This window comes from Pleurodeles waltl, chromosome 8 (assembly GCF_031143425.1).
Source record: "Pleurodeles waltl isolate 20211129_DDA chromosome 8, aPleWal1.hap1.20221129, whole genome shotgun sequence".
Classification (NCBI taxonomy): Eukaryota; Metazoa; Chordata; class Amphibia; order Caudata; family Salamandridae; genus Pleurodeles; species Pleurodeles waltl.
The window spans coordinates 1,440,595,917-1,440,617,598 of NC_090447.1; positions in this window are offsets into that span (position 1 = coordinate 1,440,595,917).

A 21,682-nucleotide genomic window follows, 5' to 3' on the forward strand; every position below is an offset into this window, starting at 1 on the left:
ATTTCCTTTCTCTATCACCCCCTCTAATATCTTTGGCTATCCCATCTATCACACTGCATCTTAGCTCTTCCACCCTACCATCATGAACATCATGTATGTGGCGAGCAACTGGATAGGTATCATCCTTATTTTGGATAGCTCTGAGATGTTGAAGGATCCATTTGTGAACCTGTAATTTGGTGCTTCCTACATACATCTTAGGGCAGCTACACCTCAAGATGTATATCACAAACTCGCTTTTACATGTGTATTTTCCCCTGACCTTGTGGACTACTTTACGTCCCATTAACACTGTTTTAATGTTCTCTACATTTTTACATGCCTTGCATCTAGAACATTTGTAAAATCCATCTTGTGGGTTAAGCCAGGTGTTACTCTTGGTTTGCTGTCTGATATCACTTTTCACTAGTGTATCTCTCATAGATTTACCCTTTCTGTAGGTTACCTGCGTTCTATTCATCATGGCTGCACCTATCACTGGATCACTTTTCAGCATATGCCAATGGTTTTGCAATATCTTTCTCACTTGTATATGTGCCGTGTTGTAAGTTGTTATGAACCTCAACATACCTCCCCATGTCTTCCACTTTTTCTTTTTGTTATCCTGTGTTGAAAATAGGAGAGCATCTCTAGAACGAGATCTCATTTTTTATGCTGGCTGTTTCCAACGATGCACCTGAGTAACCTCTCCTTTTTAATCTAGCCATCATATAATTTTGTACCAAATTAAGATAAATTTCTGTGCTACAGATTCTCTTAGCTCTTAATAACTCTCCTGAAGGGATACTCTCTTTTAGTGGTTGGGGATCTAGCCGCATGTAAAATACTGTTGCCTGAGGTTGGTTTTCTATACAGATTAATCTCTGTGTTTTTATTTTCTATCCTAAAGGTAACATCTAAGAACTCAATTTCATGTGCATGCATCTTGCCTGTGAATTTTAAATTGCAATCATTGTCATTAATGTCATCAATAAAATTCCTTGCACTAATCAGATCACCTTTCCAAATTACAAACATGTCATCTATTTATCTTAGCCACATTATAATGTGGTCATTCCATGTGTCTAGGGGGGGACTGTTCAACACATGTTCTTTCCACCAGCCCATGTATAGATTTGCATAACTCTATTCCGCATCTTTGTTCAAAGACTTCATTATTAAAGAAAAACATGTTATTTTGCAAGCACCAATTAATCACACATATTAACTTTTTGCTGTGTTTATAGAACCTTATAGGTCTAGCCCGCAGAGAATGCTCAACAGCTCTCACACCATTGTCATGCAGTATGCTAGTGTACAACGCTGTAACGTCAAGAGTTATGAGTATCAAGTCCACCTCCCAGCTGACATCAAACACCCTTTTTAAAAATTCAGTAGTGTCTTTCAAATACGATGATAAATTGCACACCAACGGATGTAGGAATGCATCTATGTATTGTGATACAAACTCAAATAAACTTCCTTGTATTGATACTATTGGCCTGCCGGGAGGTTTTCTCTCATTTTTGTGGATTTTTGGAATCAAATAAAACACTGGTAATTTCGGATGATTCACCTTTAAATATCCATATTGTTCACCACTGATAAGGCCCTGATCTCTCCACAACAAAAGGTATTTATCAAACTCAATTTTTATGCTCTCTACGTGTTTCATATCCACTCTTTTGTACCAAGCTTGATCATTTAATTGTCTATAAACTTCCTCCATATAATCTTGTATTGGCCAGATCACAATATTGCCCCCCTTATCGGAGCCCCTAATCACTCACAATCACAAGAAAGGGAATGTGCAAGACCCTTCTAATTTGCATACACATTCAGGGCTGTTTGCATCTCAATAGATGTCCCTGCTCCTGAAGCTGGTTTATGCTGACTCCTCCCTCTCAGCCACCTACAAGCACCTGTTAACATCTCAAAAGGGCTGAAAGGTTGCTTATCATAAGAGAGTGTTAACATTGCCAAGGAGCTAAACAGTAGGACAATAGTTATCCTGTGGTGCCTCTGTGTGGGTGTTGGGGGAGGAGGGCTGTTGCGGATGCCTAATTGCAGGAAAAAACAGAATGTGTCTCCTTCCAACTGGAACGGGCCCCCACTCCTGTGCGGTTTGCCTCTCTACACCATAAAAGAAGCCAGGGAGGGGGGCTCCCTTCCTGAGGGCCCAATTGCAAGGAGACACCTTTCATGCTGTGTCCTGGCTGTATCGTACTGGTGCGGGGCACCAAGTTGGTGGGCTGAGTGTGGGCCCTGAGCATCTACCCACACTGCCTATGCCTAGCACCGGCCCTGGGTGGGTGAGCCCCTCCTGCACACCATCCTTGCCCTATGAACAACTCTTCATGGAGAACAAACTCCATTCAAATACCCAAGCTGCATTATTAGGCCAAACCATTACTACCTACATCCTTTGCCCTAAACTAAACCCTTCGCAGACAGCCGCCCCGCGAACAGTTTCACCCTGTGCAGAAACTCTCCACAGAGAGCCCACTCCATCTAAACACCAAAGGCTGCTTAGGTGGTGAAGGCCCTGGTATGCGCAGCCTTCATCCTGTGGGCACTGCAGGATCAGAGAGGTTGTTGGTGGTGATGAAGCAGAAAATGAAGGTTTTGATTTATTAACGCTTAAACGTAGTGCTGAAATAATCATGTGTGACATTAACCGAACTAATTAAGATTGTACGGGGACAAAATGTGCCCTCAGAGTAGTTTGCCATCATTTATACGCGTGCTTTATATAACGTGGTGTATTAGAATTGCACTAATCCGACATAATCATAAACGTGTGCTATGATTTGCTTGCTTGAAATGCTTTAGCTTAGCATTACTTTAGCGGAGGCTTTGGCCTAGTTGCCCGGTCTCACGGTTTAGATGCTCGTATTTTTCCACTGTGCTATTAAACGTGTATTTTCGCTTGAAGCTGTACTTTTCCACAGAAACTGTTCACATGCTTATCTTAAAGTTAGTGCCAGCCTGGCATATTTTCTCTTTAATTCAAGGTCGACTTGCAGGTGCGGACAATGGAGGCTCTGAAAGTGAGCTAATTGGGAGACAATGTTGCGATTTGCGTACCCATCTCCAAGGATAATGTATGCTTAAGTAAAAGCTTGAGAACTGTCGTTTTTGATTGGTCAATTTGAAGCTAACCTATGAACCCTCCAATGGAGACCCTACTGGACTTGAACTGTTGTCTATAAAAACCAGGTGCACGAGAGGAAAGCTCTCTCTATCATCGGACATCCCGCCATTTTGACTTCGTAGCTATTATGGCCCACTTTGCTGCGACGCCATTTTGAGAGACTTTGATGCTTTCTCTAATCGAGAGAAAGAGACTTTAATGATTCTTGCCTAGAGACTTTAACTTTGATTTGATCCCTTTGCATGAAGTAGTAGTTTTACCTTGCCGCCGTGAGGCAGTTGCCCCGTCCACCCTGCCCCTTTGTCCCGTCCTATGATGACCGAAGAACGGTACCTGTGAGACGAAGACTTCCTTGTATGCTGATCGTAATTGGTAAATATGAAAGGAAAATTGTAAAATTGCATTGTGTTCCTTTTAGGTAACCAACTGCTGATTTTGATAAGGGCCCTAGCTAGGAGTTTTCTAAATTAATGTTGCTAAATTGTTTTTGCATGAAGTCCCACATGCCGATGCTAATTTGAGGTTAGACGAGGATTCCATATGTCGCACGATGCAATTTGAGATCTTGTTATGCTGACTAAATGTACGCAATTAGCCCATTACAGATTATCGTATTAGTGATTTGCATTGCCATTATCGAATGCCTTGTGATTCAAATGCTTCATAGATTACACTTGTTTCGACGTTATGGACAGCTATTAATGTTCATTTATGTCTATCATTTGGTGTTGAGACACATATACATTGTGCTAGCTTTGTTAATATAGGGAAATAAATTCACTAACTTCGCAATAAACTGGTGTGGTTATTCCTGACTGAAAGGTCAGGGTTCGCCGAAATGTATTCTGGATAAATTGTAAAGTGTTATGTCGTTCAAGGGGTTGCTTATGTTCGTTATTGATTATTGATTTGATGCGACTGATCGATTAGGAGTACAGAGAGTTCCCACTTAGTCAAAAGATTAATCGGCCTAAAGAGCGTCCGAATACAGGTAAAATTATTACTACGGTTCGCTCTATCAGTAGATGGTAGCAGAGGACGGTTCCGTCTTTTGGGACCCTGTACTAGTAAAGTACATGGTGTCAAATTAACGGTTACGCATTCTGAGACCCCGTTCGAGAAGTTGAATTAGATTTTCTTGGGTAGAACGGATTGACAAGATGATGATGGGCTAGGTCCACCGCGACTTTCCCGGGATCTCGGAGCTTGCGAATGGAGAGAACGGAGGTGTGGAATCAGCGTTGGCGGTACTAGTGATGGTGTGAGTGAAGTTAGGGTTTTGCGCTTGCACAGCTTATCGCCGCAGGGTGTGTGAAAAGGTTGTGAGGATTTTCTTTTTGAGGATAGCGGAGGTGCGACTTCGAGTGTAGAAGTAGTGAAGTCGTCGAACTTCATAGAGATATCGGAGGTGCGGCTCCGAGTGTGAGAGTAGGGAAGTCGTCGAACTTCATGTGCGTCTGGCGCTTTGTGCATAAAAAGGTCCACGTGGTTGTTGTTGTTGAGACGGGCCCTGCGAGGTCAAGAGACTCCGGAGTATGTTGATCCATGTTGTGGTCTGGGCGGTTTAGTAGGTTGATCGGGCGTGGTCAACGAGTCGGGTACGTGTGTTAGGGAGTGAAAGAAACTTCGACTTCGGGCTTTGACAAGATTCTAAGTGCACTAGAACAGATCATTGACAAGTTGAGAGTAGGTCTGCGGGTGAGATTTGCTTGCGAATGTGGGGACTGAGAAAGACGGAATAGCGGCCAGAGGCTAGTGAAAAGTCCCGAGGCTAGTGAAAGGTCCCTAAGGTCCTGAAGCGATTGTGTTACCCTTCCTGTAGTAAACCGACAGATCTGTTTTATTTTTTGGTAGCTCGCAATATATGCAAGAAGTTGTTACGAGAGGAGGTGAGTGAAGGAGGACTAGCCGCGAGGCTTTGTCAGCCGCAGTGTGTGTGGGTGTGACGTCACTAAGAGCCGCGCTGGGATAGGTTGGTTGGAGAGAAGGGTCGCGCACGGATTGGACGCGGTCCGTGGGACCCGATTGGAAGGGGAAAGGCAAGCGAAGAGTATTCCGGGAATTAAAGTCACCTATTGATTATAAATTTTGTGGAATAAAAGTGACCTATTGATTATAAAGTTGGTGAAATAAAAGACGAGAAAATGAAATTCTTTAAAGCATTCAGGAGCGCGATGAAGGGGGAGTCTTACATTAAAGCGAGCGTAGGAGAGGAAACGCCGCACGAGGGCACACCAGCTTATATTGTAATGGAGGAAAAGGGGGTAGCTCCGTGCCTTTGGCTAAAGCAATGGCACAAACTGACAGAGAAACATGGGAGCGTAGCGTTCCCGATACATGGGACATTCAATATAAGGATCCTAGAGAATTTGAGATTCACGATGTACGACATGAAGGTGCCTCCCAGGCCAGCACAGTTTGAGGCTCTAGCAATCTGGGAATTAATGGCCAGACAGCAACAGCAGTAGAAGTTTGAGACCAGAATGAGAAAGGATAGAAAAGACACTAGCGGATGCTAGGTGGGATAATGCACAGAAGGTGTGGAGGTCAGATGTATTGCAGGGAATAAAATTGTTTCCCGCAATTATTATGGAGTATGAGGAGACAGGTAAGAAAGCTACCTGTAAGACAGACAGGAAGTGTTCCAAGGATAGAGAGGACGAGGAAAAGTTGAGAAGAGAAGAGGAGTTAGAGGATGAGGAGTTAATAATGCAATTGCTGAACGACCGTCCACCACCTTATGCGGAGAATGGACAAGGTCCAAGTAACTGTTCTGCCCCTCCGGCACCGGTACAGAACAGTGAAACCCAGAGTTCAGGAGCACCATCGGGATCTAAGGACCCGAGTTTACTGTTCACCCCGCAGATACCGCAGGTTAGGAGAATATATCCAGATGTGCCCGTGTTGAAACCAGCAGAAAATTATCAGCCGCAGATGCCAGGGTACTACAACAGTGATAACAGTGCAGGAATGATTCTAGATCCAACAGTAAGGGGAGTACAGAATGGTTACAACCAAACAATGGCACAAGCTGAATCAACTCAGTTTTTGATGCCTCAAAAGCAGATGCAGGGAGGAAACGCACATGCTCAAATGACGGGGAGCCAGATGGGCATGCCGGCAATGATGACCCATGGTGTGGGAATGAACATGCCTCAGAACATGGGGAATGGACAGAACCCAGACGCGATATCCTTACCCATTACTGTAGGTCCAGCTGTACCTCTGTATAGTCAGCCTAATTCGGGTCTGAACAGTCAGGGATCAATGCTGCAGAATGGGACAGAAAGAAGGTGCATAGAAAACACTCCAGGGATAACTCCGATAGCGGCTCAGCCAACTGGGTCTGGGTCCTTGATGGAGTTTAGTCCCATATGTGCTCAGTCTACACTGGTGAGGTCGAGTCCCCCACTGATAATACCTTTAACATCGAATACTGAAAAGTTGCCACAACCATCAATGGCAGTCGATGTGAATGCTACACTGATGGGGGTAAATGCGCAACAGCTAACCCAGTGGTTCAACAGTCTAAATGCCACACAAAGTTCAGGCAGTGGGAAAGGAGAAGAGTACCTGAATAGGATGAGGCTGAACATGGAAGCACAAGAATTGGTGGAAGGGAGTATGGGTGTGAACAGGTTAGAGTCTTACATGGAAGAGGAGCTGAGGTATCTATGTCCAAAGATCACGAAAGAAGTAAACAAGGTGCATAGAAGTTTGCAGGAAGTAGCGGACAGAAATGGGATTGACATAGGCAAGACGAAACACTTGAGCAGGAGCTATAGGTTGGATTTTGGGACTACAGATTTTGAACACATGAGATCAGCAGGCATGAAGGCACACCTTAGAGAATTATTGCAGAGTGCACAAGTGTGGAGATGCTTAGACAAGTGGGAAAGCAGGTGGGTAAAGAGGAAGTTTTTGGGAATGGTGGGATATTGTCGCCAGTGGATTCCCAACTTCTCGTCTCTAGCAAAGCCCCTACTGAAATTGACCCAGAAGGATGCCTTGGATGAAATTGAGCTGAAAGGAGATGAGATGGATGCTTTTGTTGAACTGAAGGAATGCATGTGCAGGGCTCCAGCTTTAGGTATGCCTGATTACACGAAGCCTTTCACATTGTTTTGTCATGAACGTGATGCATGTTCTTTGTCTGTCTTGACCCAAGCCCATGGTGGCGTAAACAGACCAGTAGCGTATTTTTCAGCTACTTTGGATCCGGTTGCAGTAGCACTCCCAGGGTGTTTGCGCGCCGTAGCAGCAGTTGGTATCAGCCTCACTCAGAGTGAAGGAATAGTGATGGGACACCCAGTAACAGTCATGGTCCCTCACTCAGTTGAGATACTTTTGACCCGCTCCCGAACGCAACACATGACTGGAGCAAGACTCACAAGGTATGAAACGATAATTCTGGGCTCACCGAATGTGCAGCTGAAAAGGTGCACTACGTTGAATCCAGCTACCTTGCTTCCTGGAGAAAATGCTGAAATTGAGAACGCTGAAGACGTCGAGCATGACTGCCTTCAGGTGACTGAATTTTGCACAAAACCCCGACCGGACATCAAGGATACTAAACTTGATGAAAATGACCAGATTCTTTTTGGTGATGGTTCATGTCTAAGAGATGGGATGGGGATTTTGAAAGCAGGATAAGCTGTATGTACTGTAACAGGAGTCTTGGAAGCGGGATGGCTTCAAGGAGTCTATTCTGCACAAGTAGCAGAACTTGTAGCCCTTACCAGAGCATGTCAACTGTCTGCATTGATGAAAGTCACCATTTACACTGATAGTCAATACGGGTTTGGGATTGTGCATGACTTTGGACAACTATGGTCACAGAGAGGTTTCCTGACTTCTTCAGGATCCCCAGTGAAAAACGGGGAAAGAATAAGGGAATTGTTACATGCCATTCAAGTGCCAGCTGAAGTTGCAGTGGTAAAGTGTAGCGCTCATACGAAGGGACAGGACTATGGCCCTCATTCTGACCTTGGCGGGCGGCGGAGGCCGCCCGCCAAAGTCCCGCCGTCAGGTTACCGTTCCGCGGTCGAAAGACCGCGGCGGTAATTCTGACTTTCCCGCTGGGCTGGCGGGCGGTCTCCTTCAGACCGGCAGCCAGCCCAGCGGGAAAGAGGCTTCCACGATGAAGCCGGCTCGGAATCGAGCCGGCGGAGTGGAAGCTGTGCGACGGGTGCAGTTGCACCCGTCGCGTATTTCACTGTCTGCACAGCAGACAGTGAAATACATTTAGGGGACCTCTTACGGGGGCCCCTGCAATGCCCATGCCAGTGGCATGGGCACTGCAGGGGCCCCCAGGGGCCCCGCGACCCCCCGTACCGCCATCCGGATCTCGGCGGTCCGACCGCCGGGATCTGGATGGCGGTAGGGGGGGTCAGAATCCCCGCGGCGGTGCAGCAAGCTGCGCCGCCGCGGAGGATTCAATGGGGCCGCGGTACACTGGCGGGACCCCGCCAGTGGTGCCGGTCCGACCGCGGCTTTACCGCCGCGGTCGGAATCCCCATTGAAGCACCGCCGGCTTGTCGGCGGTGCTCCCGCGGTCCTCGGCCCTGGCGGTCAAAGACCGCCAGGGTCAGAATGAGGGCCTATGTGTCTCTAGGAAATGCATATGCGGATCAAGTCGCAAGATTCTGCGCCTTGAACTGTATATTACTAAGGGATGATTGGAATACAATAAGTGAGCCAGAACTCGAACCAGCTGAAGCATTTGCCTTGAAGGTCGTAGATACAATAGAGGAATTAAAAGCATTACAAAATAATGTCAGGGAGGATGAAAGAGATTCCTGGATCAAATCACAATGTATAAAGAGACAAGACGAATTATGGGTTTCACATGAGGGAAAATATGTTTTGCCAAATAGTCTCTTATCACAGCTTGCGCGGTTCTATCATGGGCAAGCTCACCTAGGGAGAGATGCCATGATAAGATTGTTCAAAACTGATTGGTTTAACCCCAGATTTCGTCAAGCTGCAGAAGCAGTTTGCCATCGATGTGTCACTTGCCAGCAGATGAACCCAGGAAAGGGAACAGTTGTGAACGCAAGTCACATTGGTAGGGCAAGCGGGCCTTTTAGTCGAATGCAGATGGACTTCATTGAGATGCCTGTGCATGGGGGTCTGAAATATGCGTTGGTGATTGTGTGCATTTTTAGTCACTGGATTGAGGCATACCCCACACGCAGAAATGACAGCCTTACAGTTGCCAAGCTATTGTTGAGGGAGTTAATACCACGTTTCGGATTCCCGATCTCTTTAGAATCAGATAGGGGAAGTCACTTCAATAACGAGGTGATAAAGTTACTCTGCGAAGCACTGAACATTGAACAAAAGCTGCATTGTAGCTATCGCCCTGAAGCATCAGGACTGGTGGAGCAGATGAATGGTACGCTGAAATCGAGAATGGCAAAAATATGTGCATCGACAAATTTGAAATGGCCTGACGCATTGCCCTTAGTGCTAATGTCAATGAGAAACACTCCTGATAGAAAAACTGGATTGTCTCCGCACGAAATTCTCATGGGCAGGGCTATGAGACTTCCTGCAGTTCCCGCAAACATGCTTTTGAATATTACAGATGATATGGTGTTAGACTACTGCAAAGGTCTGGCTGACGTGGTTCGCTCTTTCTCTCACCAGGTGGAAGCAACCACCTTGCCACCGATCCAAGGTCCAGGACACGCACTGAAAGCTGGTGACTGGGTCGTGGTAAAGAAGCACGTGAGAAAGTCGTGTCTGGAACCCCGTTGGAAAGGCCCTTTCCAAGTGATCCTGACGACAACTACCGCTGTGAAGTGCGCGGGGGTTCCCAACTGGATTCACGCCAGTCACACAAAGAAGGTGTTGTGTCCCACAGATGAGGAAGTTGAAGCGCTGAAATTGCCAGTGCCTGATAAAACAGTGCAGAGTGCTGAGAAAGAACAGAAGCGAACTGAAAGCGAACAAGCAGAAGTGGGAGAGAAGGAAATATTATTGGAGGGCGAAGAGTCTGACTCACTTGGGGAAGACCAAGGAGGAAGTTCAGACAGCGACGAAGAAGCTACAGGCGACAAAGAACCTGAAGCGGCTGAGGGTAGCAAAAAGCCTGAAGCAGCTGAAGGTGACAAGGAGCCTGAAGCAGCTGAAAGTGATAAAGAGCCTGAAGAAAGTAACGGTGACGAAGGGCTCGAAAAAGGTGAAAAGGCAGAAGAGCCTGAACAGAAGAGGGCTTTCCCAGAAACAGACGATACAGAAAAAGAAAAAGAAAACGTGACCGATTCCCCTGAAGGTGGGGACAAGGAAGGCAAGGACGAAAGAGTTCAAACATCTGCAGAAAAGATCGCAGGTCCATCAAATGGACATGGTGCAAAGAGGAGACTAAGGGCCTGATTCTAACTTTGGAGGACGGTGTTAAACCGTCCCAAAAGTGGCGGATATACCACCTACCGTATTACGAGTTCCATAGGATATAATGGACTCGTAATACGGTAGGTGGTATATCCGCCACTTTTGGGACGGTTTAACACCGTCCTCCAAAGTTAGAATCAGGCCCTAAGTATCTCACCAATAAAAGAAAAGGGTAAAGAAAGTTTGAACGAGGGAGGAAGGCCAAAAGTGAAAGAGAAAAGAAAGGAAGTGACTGTCGTGGAACAATCGTCAAGTGAGGAAAAAGACTTGACAAAGGAGGAAAGTGCCAGCGAAGCAGAGTCGAAAAGAGAAGCAAAATTAAAAAGGAAAAGGATACCAAACAGGAGGTATTCTGGTCCTGAATGGGCATATGCAGTCAATGACGATTGGACTGACGAGTTTGTATCTCTAAGCATCGAGAACGAAGAAGAAGAAGAGATACCAATAGAAAAGAAAAGTTTCATAGACTCTGTTGATTGAAAGAATAGTAAATGATATTGCTTGCTACAATCTAACGTAACATAAACAACCAGCTGAACCATTGTTAAACCGGATGAGACATTTGCTATACTGATAAGGACTGAGTTATTGCCGAATTGAGACAAATGCTGCTAACCGATAAGTGCCTGGCCTTTTGAAGAAAACGGTGTGAACATTGTGCTCGCTCAGCTTTGTAACTGAATTGCTAAAATAGTTTCATTTATAAGTGCTTCTAGCTCTCTGATTCTATACAGATCATGACGCAAAACAATAGAAAGAAATATTGTAAATATGTGTGTATAGGCTTGGTAATTACATGTGTAATAATAATAATGGCAATTGTGTTTGGAATGCATGGAAAGGGTGAGAATGAGACTATTGCTGCTTCTACTATTGCTCCTGTTACTGCCACTGAACTAACCCCATTGAAAAGCAAATGAAAGCGAAATTAGAAAAGGAGCTACATAAGAGGACTTCAGTAGATAATTATGATTTCGCTGCTATAAAGACGCAAGGGAAAATTGCTTTAGATGCTTGGCATGTAGGGAAGTTTTGTATATATCGAGGGGAATCCTATTACGACAACATTTTTGTAGGAGCGAGTGAGTGTAAACATACTTTTATTTTTAAGGCCAAATGGACATTCATGATGAACGGACTTGACCCTGTCATTCCAGGGGTGTATTACATTTGTGGGCATAATGCCTATTATCGTCTTCCAAAGGGATGGTGGGGGAGATGTTATTTGGGTATAGTGTTCCCAAAGGTTTATCAACTGGATGACGTATCGATGATTCAAAAGACATCTGGATCCCATCGTATCCAGAAAAGAGAGACCGCAGCTGCTGTGGTAGGTGATATATTTGGAGCCATGATTCCTTCATTGGGAGTTGTGCTGAATTCCATCAAAATAAGAAAGTTGTCTATTATAGTGGATAACATGTTGACAAAGTTTTCAGGTGCTATAATCCTGATAGATGCTGAGCTTGCAGCGGAAAGAGCTATGACTCTTCAAAATAGGCTTGCTTTAGACATTCTTTTAGCAAAGGATGGAGGCGTTTGCAAAATGATTGGTGCACGTCATTGTTGTACCTATATACCGGATAATAGTGTGAAGATTAAAACTATGCTTGCTAATCTAACAAAAGAAAGTGCAGATTTGAAAGAACTGAAAGAACCAGGAGTGTGGGAGAAGGTTGGAAAGGGAATAGCTTCAGTGGGACATTGGCTTGGGGGAATTTGGAATGGAATATTATTGAAAATAATAGAAGGAATATTAATATTAATAATTTGTGTATTTGGAATATGGGGAATAAAAAGGGGAATAATAATGATTATGGAAAGAATAAAAAGAAGAAAGGAGGAGAAAATTATGAAAAGAATGGCAGAAGAATACAAAGCGCAAACTAGGGGAACTAAAAGGAAGAGGGAACTGACAGAATTTTAATGGAATAAAATTTGTGGGCTAAATTTGTGTGATGACAAGTAGTCATCAGAGGAGGGATTGATGAAGCAGAAAATGAAGGTTTTGATTTATTAACGCTTAAACGTAGTGCTGAAATAATCATGTGTGACATTAACCGAACTAATTAAGATTGTACGGGGACAAAATGTGCCCTCAGAGTAGTTTGCCATCATTTATACGCGTGCTTTATATAACGTGGTGTATTAGAATTGCACTAATCCGACATAATCATAAACGTGTGCTACGATTTGCTTGCTTGAAATGCTTTAGCTTAGCATTACTTTAGCGGAGGCTTTGGCCTAGTTGCCCGGTCTCACGGTTTAGATGCTCGTATTTTTCCACTGTGCTATTAAACGTGTATTTTCGCTTGAAGCTGTACTTTTCCACAGAAACTGTTCACATGCTTATCTTAAAGTTAGTGCCAGCCTGGCATATTTTCTCTTTAATTCAAGGTCGACTTGCAGGTGTGGACAATGGAGGCTCTGAAAGTGAGCTAATTGGGAGACAATGTTGCGATTTGCGAACCCATCTCCAAGGATAATGTATGCTTAAGTAAAAGCTTGAGAACTGTCGTTTTTGATTGGTCAATTTGAAGCTAACCTATGAACCCTCCAATGGAGACCCTACTGGACTTGAACTGTTGTCTATAAAAACCAGGTGCACGAGAGGAAAGCTCTCTCTATCATCGGACATCCCGCCATTTTGACTTCGTAGCTATTATGGCCCACTTTGCTGCGACGCCATTTTGAGAGACTTTGATGCTTTCTCTAATCGAGAGAAAGAGACTTTAATGATTCTTGCCTAGAGACTTTAACTTTGATTTGATCCCTTTGCATGAAGTAGTAGTTTTACCTTGCCGCCGTGAGGCAGTTGCCCCGTCCACCCTGCCCCTTTGTCCCGTCCTATGATGACCGAAGAACGGTACCTGTGAGACGAAGACTTCCTTGTATGCTGATCGTAATTGGTAAATATGAAAGGAAAATTGTAAAATTGCATTGTGTTCCTTTTAGGTAACCAACTGCTGATTTTGATAAGGGCCCTAGCTAGGAGTTTTCTAAATTAATGTTGCTAAATTGTTTTTGCATGAAGTCCCACATGCCGATGCTAATTTGAGGTTAGACGAGGATTCCATATGTTGCACGATGCAATTTGAGATCTTGTTATGCTGACTAAATGTACGCAATTAGCCCATTACAGATTATCGTATTAGTGATTTGCATTGCCATTATCGAATGCCTTGTGATTCAAATGCTTCATAGATTACACTTGTTTCGACGTTATGGACAGCTATTAATGTTCATTTATGTTTATCATTTGGTGTTGAGACACATATACATTGTGCTAGCTTTGTTAATATAGGGAAATAAATTCACTAACTTCGCAATAAACTGGTGTGGTTATTCCTGACTGAAAGGTCAGGGTTCGCCGAAATGTATTCTGGATAAATTGTAAAGTGTTATGTCGTTCAAGGGGTTGCTTATGTTCGTATTGATTATTGATTTGATGCGACTGATCGATTAGGAGTACAGAGAGTTCCCACTTAGTCAAAAGATTCATCGGCCTAAAGAGCGTCCGAATACAGGTAAAATTATTACTACGGTTCGCTCTATCAGTGGTTCCATCGTTCTGCAGATGTGAGGCAGCTACTCTGCATGATGAGCTATCACTGGCTAGGTAATGCTTCCACACAACACCGGGTGGGCCTCGCAGGAATCCTAGAAATACATGCCGCTGTTATTGTCAAAGTCACCAGTAGCAAACCTGCAATTACATAAGGGAAAAATGCAAACACACAGCAGGCACTGGCAAACCCTATTAAGTCTGGCTTACAACTGGAAGCGCGAGTCATGCCTCTTGGCTTTGCCGTTGCTAGGTATACACTGAGGTCCACAGGTGCAGAATCCGTTTTAAACCAGTTTAAATTTCAGTTCTCCTTAATCTCAGCCACTTAGCACTCAGCTTTCTTTCACATCTACAGTGCTGACAGAATGATGACACAAGACTGCTTTGGCACCAGCGAGCAAACTGATCAAAGTGCGCGTGCACTGCCTTCCAAATCCAGGCAGACTGAACTTAAGGTCATATACTGAGGCTAAAGGATTCTGGTAACAGCCCTTCACCCGATCACGGCTGTTGACTGACCTGTCAGTTCATTCTAGGAAGACAAGCTCGATAGGCCGGACTATGGACCATCGACCAGCCAGCTCATCGAAGTCCCCGGGCAAGCTGTACCTATGCACGGGGCCGCCCCCCGGCAGGGGCGACATAGGCCTTAACCTGGGGCTCCTCTCCCTCGCCTGATTTACTGGCTCCAAAGAAAAGACTACATCACTGTTTCTGAAGCCAGCTGTCGCCGGCCTCGTTCACCCTGACTGTAAATCTCCTCGGCCCCATTTCTCATGAATCAACACACATCTGAAGGGTTGAAGAGGCTGTGAAAAGTGGCGTAACAAAGGCCCCCTCAGCCTCCGCGGTGCCAAAGGAGGGGAGAGGGTGGGGGGAGGGAGGGCGAGCTCCAGTGGGTCCCCTTGGCACTCTACCCTGGCCTGATAGCTCCTGAGTGAGCTTGAAGGGTGGGCCCTCCTTATAGGGAGCCCCCTCCTTCTAGGGAGCCCCCTCAAGTTTCTTTACGCCACGGACGAAGAGCATGTGTAAATAAACGCAAGGGAAGCGGTGCGCTGGACATCTGAAAGATGTGTAGCTACAAATAGGCCATGGCCCACCAGTTTACCTCCGGGCAGAGGCTCCTACATGGGTGGTTTCGGGGAGGAGAGGTACTTAAGGCATTGTACAGTGTCGCCGTCATCACAAGCAGAGGCTGGGAGGAGAACATATATGGGAACCCGGGAAAGGGCTCCAGGGCACCACATTCGGTTTTGTATTGTTCATTTTTCAGCTAAGGCTAGCCCTGCATGCACACAGAAAACTACAAGGACTTTTAGCAGGAACAAACTCATTTTACGTTGACACTAACCTACATTGACCTACACTACTACCAGACTATACATTTAGGAAATCTCTACCACCAATGCAAACACACAACCAAACGATCACACACATCTGGTCTGTGAAAATCACAGTAACGGGCAAAGCCGAGAGTAAGAAAAAAACACTTTGGTCCCTGGTATTTGGACAAAACACCACAACCACATTTTTTGATGTTCTGTCCCATAGTATCGGGACCTTCGCCGCACAGAACAGAGATACTGGATCCCTAATGCTCGGAACTCGCTGCATATTTATCTCTTCCATTCCAAAGATAAGTTGTTGTTTTGGTGATTCTTAACAAATACTTCTTTCTCTGCATATTTTTGTTCCATCCATAGTTCCCGATACCTAACAAGTCAATGTTGTAAATATAGCTTGGCCTGGGACGCCAATAATGTATTATTAAAGAGCTTTAAAAAAGACTGTTTTTTTGTTTTTGTTTTTTAAGAAAAAGTTTGTTTTAATAGCTTGTTGTTATGCTGTTTCTTTTTGTGCGGTCCCTTGATGCAGCTCATAATTTCTAGCTGCATTTTCGGTGTAAATAGTACTTTAATTATGAAGAGAATGACCACAAGAGGGCAATGCTACCTTTTGAAACTAGCATTGTAATGTCAATGATTTAGGATTTTTGTCTGACAATAACATTTCTACCATACTTCACAAACAAAACAAGCAAGGTATTACAGAGGTGTTGTATTGCAGTATTTGCATGCGCTTACTAACCCTGAGTGGGGTGCAGAGGCACTTATCCACATGGACAGCAAGTCACAGGCTACGATGAAACATCATTCTGGTCTGCCTGGTACGAGAAACTCTCTCCCACTGTCTCAATCTCCATGTCTGAAGACAACTTTTAATTAAGTGTCAGCTACCCATCAGTCTAGTACAGTACACAATAAGCCTACTCCACCTCCCAAGAACGCCACCCTTTACAGGAAATTGACAGACACCAACTTCCTTCTCAGTTCTGATAGCTACCACCCACATGCAACTTTGTAACACATCAGCAAAGCTAGCTGACAGACAGCTACAATACCATAATTTAAGTTGACCAATCACACTGACCATACTATGACAAGGTGACTATGCCACTTGATACAGATTCCCTATCCAGAACAACATAGTCAAGCACCAAACAAGCAATAGACCAGAAATGTGAAATAGCTTACCACAAATCCAAAACACATATTTAACACGCAAATACTTTACCCTGATGTCATGTATCAGGCAATGACTTGTTAAGTAAAGGCAAGCAAGCTTTGTGCAAACAAGCCATACCTTCTTCATTTCACATAGTTTCTACCATACACTATGGACACATGCCAACATGTAACACCTCAAACTGTCACACATGCCAAATTTAGGTCAAGAAGTTAGAACACGTCACACACTCATGCACCAATTTTGACATACTAAGGAGTGACAATACAATTTGGACCAAGGCATCTAGGAAATTGTTCTCCAGAAAACTAAGAATCTCAGTCATGTAAAGACCAAGTAAACTCAGACCAATGTCCCACACACAATCACAAGTTGTCAATAAAGTGTATTTAACAAATTGACTACTGTATTGTGCAGGAAGGTGAGAATCAGACCTACCTATCTATGCAATTTATCCATCAATAGGCCACTGACTGAGTGACATCACTACCTACACATAAGATATGGCAAGCCTGACATCTGTCTGTGGAGGATTCATAGAGCTAACATAACAGGTACACCAACCATGATACAAGCCAACAGCCTGGACACACTTACCAACCTACTCATAGGTGTATATGAACTACCAGAACTGCACCAAATAGGTGTCTTGGCAAACATGAGGTTCCCAAACAGAAAGGCCTCATTTGACATATCCTTCATAGCAACTGCAGGTACACAAAACAAATACCAATGTTGAGTCATGACTGAACCTTTCAATTGACAAATAACTGTCTGGGCTATAGCTGTGAATGGGCTGCCATTGCCTATGTATCATACCTACAACAGTATGCCTATGAACAAAGCTATGTGGCCACTTTCTACTATCAAAATATTAGCATGGTAGTTACATTCCTAACTCTGATACCAATTTATGTGTGCCTATAGAAATGTTGAACACCTCAATGGTATTGAACATGCATATTGTCTACTCTGATGTGCCATCACAAATATCTATGTACATCCCTCACTTACCAGGGGGGTTAGTGGGCAACAGGTGTGAAGATGTTAACCTTGTATGTCATGTGACATGTCAGATGGACATCACAGCCTCAAATGAATCACTTATCAGAAACCATTAGAAAACTAAAGATTACTTTAAGATGTCTGACTCTATGTTGCACATAAACATGAATCTTGAGACACTTCAGAGGACAGAGAACAAGGACGTACACACCTTACCATTATGACATTGGGAGGATTGACCTGTTGGTGGGGATTAACAACCACCAGGGTAAAAGAAGCTGTATATTGGTACACATGACACAGTCAGATGTGCACCATTATGTGCAATTATACTGAGGGGACAACATAGTTGAGTAACATGTCCCAAAATACATTTCTATGTGCACACTTGTGTGCTATAGATGGCTAATATACGCCAATATGTTCACAGGAGATCTGTGATGCTTTGCACTTACCATATTGTCAGAACTAACAATCTGTTACATCACTTAATCACCTGGTATAGGGGCAAACATGTTAGGTGTGTTCTTACCCCCGTGTGGCTGCTGTGCTGCCTTCAAATGCCCATCCAACTCAGGGTAGGCCACTGCCAAAATGTGGACCACCTGGGCGGTCATGGTCCGATGGGCACCCCGTCCTCGTTGGGAGGACATCCCCAGCTCGGCCTCTGCGGTCTTCCATTCTCAGCATCTCAGGTCCTCCTACCTCTTCCAACAGTGGGCGCTCTTCCGGCTGTGGACCCCAAGGAACTGCACTTTCTTGGTAATGGCTCACCAAATCCCCTTCTTCCGATGGGTGTTGACCTGCATGGATGCATAGACAGGAAAGAATGTCACATGCACATGTACCACACTAAACAGGCAGAGTTATCTACAAGTCAGTTCAGCAAGCCAAGTACAGACTGTCTTGAACATCCTCTCCACTGATAGATGAGCATATACAGTCAGGACATATGTGAGCTCGAAATATGCAGATAGCAGCAATCATGTTATCACATATGACCAGACACCAAACACATATGAAGATGGGATTTTTCAGGCGGAGTCTGGCATAAAACATCCACTAACCATGTGCAACAGTCACAAGATGCATCAGGGAACATAAATGACTCACTCTCCACAATGTCTCAGGACTCTAACCCTTTCACCAAACATAAGTACATGCCCAGGAAGTCAAGTCACCCATTCTAGCACAACTTTAGCACCTAAAAGACTTTAAGGACACAATCAGAAACATTTCCCATCAGTCTTTGCTTAGCATATCAATGAATAGTCGATCTAATGAGACATATGTGCACATGATGCAATTGCCTGCTCCTCTGGTGCACCATAGAGCTGTTCGTACAGGGCTAGGACCTCCTACACCAGCTTCTGCAGCTCCTCTGGTGACAGGGCAGGGGCCCTGTTACCTGTAGGATGTAGCATGATTGCTCGCACAGGCAGAACACAGCAGCTCAGGTCAAGGATGTCTTGCTAGCATCAGTATCAGGAGTCAAGTGATAAATGATGTATGAGATGGTGGTCACATCCGCAACGTAAGAGACCGTCACCACCGGCGGACACCGCCATTGGTCCTAGACCACCAAAGGCAGCAATGTGGTCCAATGGCAATGTCCACCACGGTAGTACCCACCTACCGCCATGACGACTTCCGCTGGCAGTTGCAGGTCGTTTCCTATTGTCCAGTACAGTAGGTCAGGCAGTCGCCATTTTAAGCCCCTCAGATAGTTGGAAAAAATAATTTCATGATGCGTCACAAAGTCGAAAACATATCTACCACATAGTCTTTAGTGCTTCCATTGACTAACCATGTATGAATGGCCAGAATGAAGAGACAGGTTGTCATGTTGATGAAATAGAAGTAAAGTATCTTTAGTGCCACGGTCAGCAGCCTCTTGGCAATTGGCTAGATAGTTTCTGTGTCTTTTTAATGCAATGCATAGTTGGATGTCTAAATAGCAGAGGCTTGCTTATTCACACGTTTACATGTCCATGTCATAATTGAGGGAAGGGGATGAGATTCCACTATTGTAACATCATTAGCATTGGTCTGTGCTGTGTACCATGTTCCTACTGTATCATATGGCATGTCACATTATTATATGAGACATATGTTTTGACACCTACTAGGGACAGAATGAGTGATGGACATATCTTCTTATATTCCTTCATATAGTTCCCCTGGAATGAGAACAGTCAGACATCCTCCAGTGCACCGTCAACTAGCAGACCTGCAGTCCATGGAGGATCGAAATGTCATACAGATCTACCGCCTGGATAGACAGACAATTATGGAGCTCTACCATCAGTTGGAGCCAGATCTGATGCCTACCATTCATCATCCAAATAGCATACCATCCATTGAACAATTCATGTCTGTGCAGCTTTTCGTAGCCACAGGGTTCTTTCAGAATACTGTGGCCCTAACTGCAGGGATGTCCCATCCTATGTTCAGCCTGGTCTTGAAGGCTGTACTGTCTGCATTGTTGAAACACCTGGACAGCTACATCCGATTTCCACAATGTGAGGATTTGGCTAATTTTAAAGCTGATTTTTATAGATTGGCACACATCCCACATGTGGTGGGAGCTATTGATGGTACCCATGTAGCCTTGGTTCCCCACACATGGCCATGAACAGGTAGAACTTTCACTCCATAAATGTCCCAGTAGTCTGTTTGGCGGACATCTACATTTCTCAAGTATGTGCACGGTACCCAGGTTCAGTCCATGATGCCTTCATCATTTGGAACAGCGCTATCCCACAGCTGATGGCACAACAGTACACAGAGAGGGCCTGACTGGTTGGCAAGTCACATATGTCATGTGTGTCAGTATCCTACGACTGCTGCCAAATGTAAGGATGTCCAAGATTTATGTTTGCACACATATAACGATTCCTTACAGGCAATTCTGGCTACCCAAACCAAACCGGGTTTTTGACACCAGTGAGGTACCCAACCACGCCAAGGGAAGTCTGCTTTAGTGAGGCCCGTGGAAGGACACGTCATGTCGTGGAGCGGACTTTTGGGCTCCTGATGACAATATTCCGTAGCATTGATTAGTCTGGTGGAGCCCTCCTCTATACACCTATCAAAGTGTGTCAAATCATTGTGGCTTGCTGCATGCCCCACAACCTCGCCCTGGTGCGTCAGATCCCATACATCCCAGTTGAGGGGGAGCCAGCAGTTCCACCAGGTGAGAATGCAGAAATGGCAAGTGAGAATGGCAGTGATGAGGATGAAGGTGGAGACATCCGGGCAGATCTCATCAATCATTACTTCACTTGACTGTAGGTATGTGTTGTTCTGTAATATGATTGACTCAGTGGGGTAGTGGGGGGTCAGGGATGTTTGTGAAGGGTCTTTGTATGACCATCAGACAGGTTATTAGTTGCTTAGCAGTACATAACTCAGGTTTTCATACAAAATAATACATGGAGTTGTGACTATCGTGATGATATCCTTTGTTAGTGTTTGTCACAATGCACAATCTGAGTTACCATTGTATTTGGGATAGGTATTTCTAGGTCATGTTTACCCTTACCTGCTTGAATGTCTTGTTTCACATTTTTACTTTCCAGGTTTCTTCACAATGTCATCCTCATGTGGACATTTCTGAATTGTGTCACTGGAAGGTGTGTTTAGCAGGTCTGACATGTGAAGTGGACATGCATTTATCCAGGTACTGTATTACATTATATTGGTGGTGTCTAGTTCCATGCCCAGGCTGTCAGGACAGTGGGATGGCAGTGTTCTGTCCCACATAATAGACCTGTTTGCCAAGGTATGTGGGCCCAATGGTGTCATGTGTGTGATCTTGTGTCTATGGCACATGTCCTGCTGTGCAATCTTTTCCCTCAACCTTCCCATTGCTTTGATAATGTGACTGTCTTACTTTTATGTAGCTGTCACTGTGTTTCCTCATTGCAGGCCAGTGTTCATGTATGTCCAGACTGACATAGTTGAGTAGCATGCCTACAGATACCTGACCATGGTAAGTGGAAGGTTCCTTGACTGGGGACAGTTGTACTGATCTCTGTCTGTATTAAGGG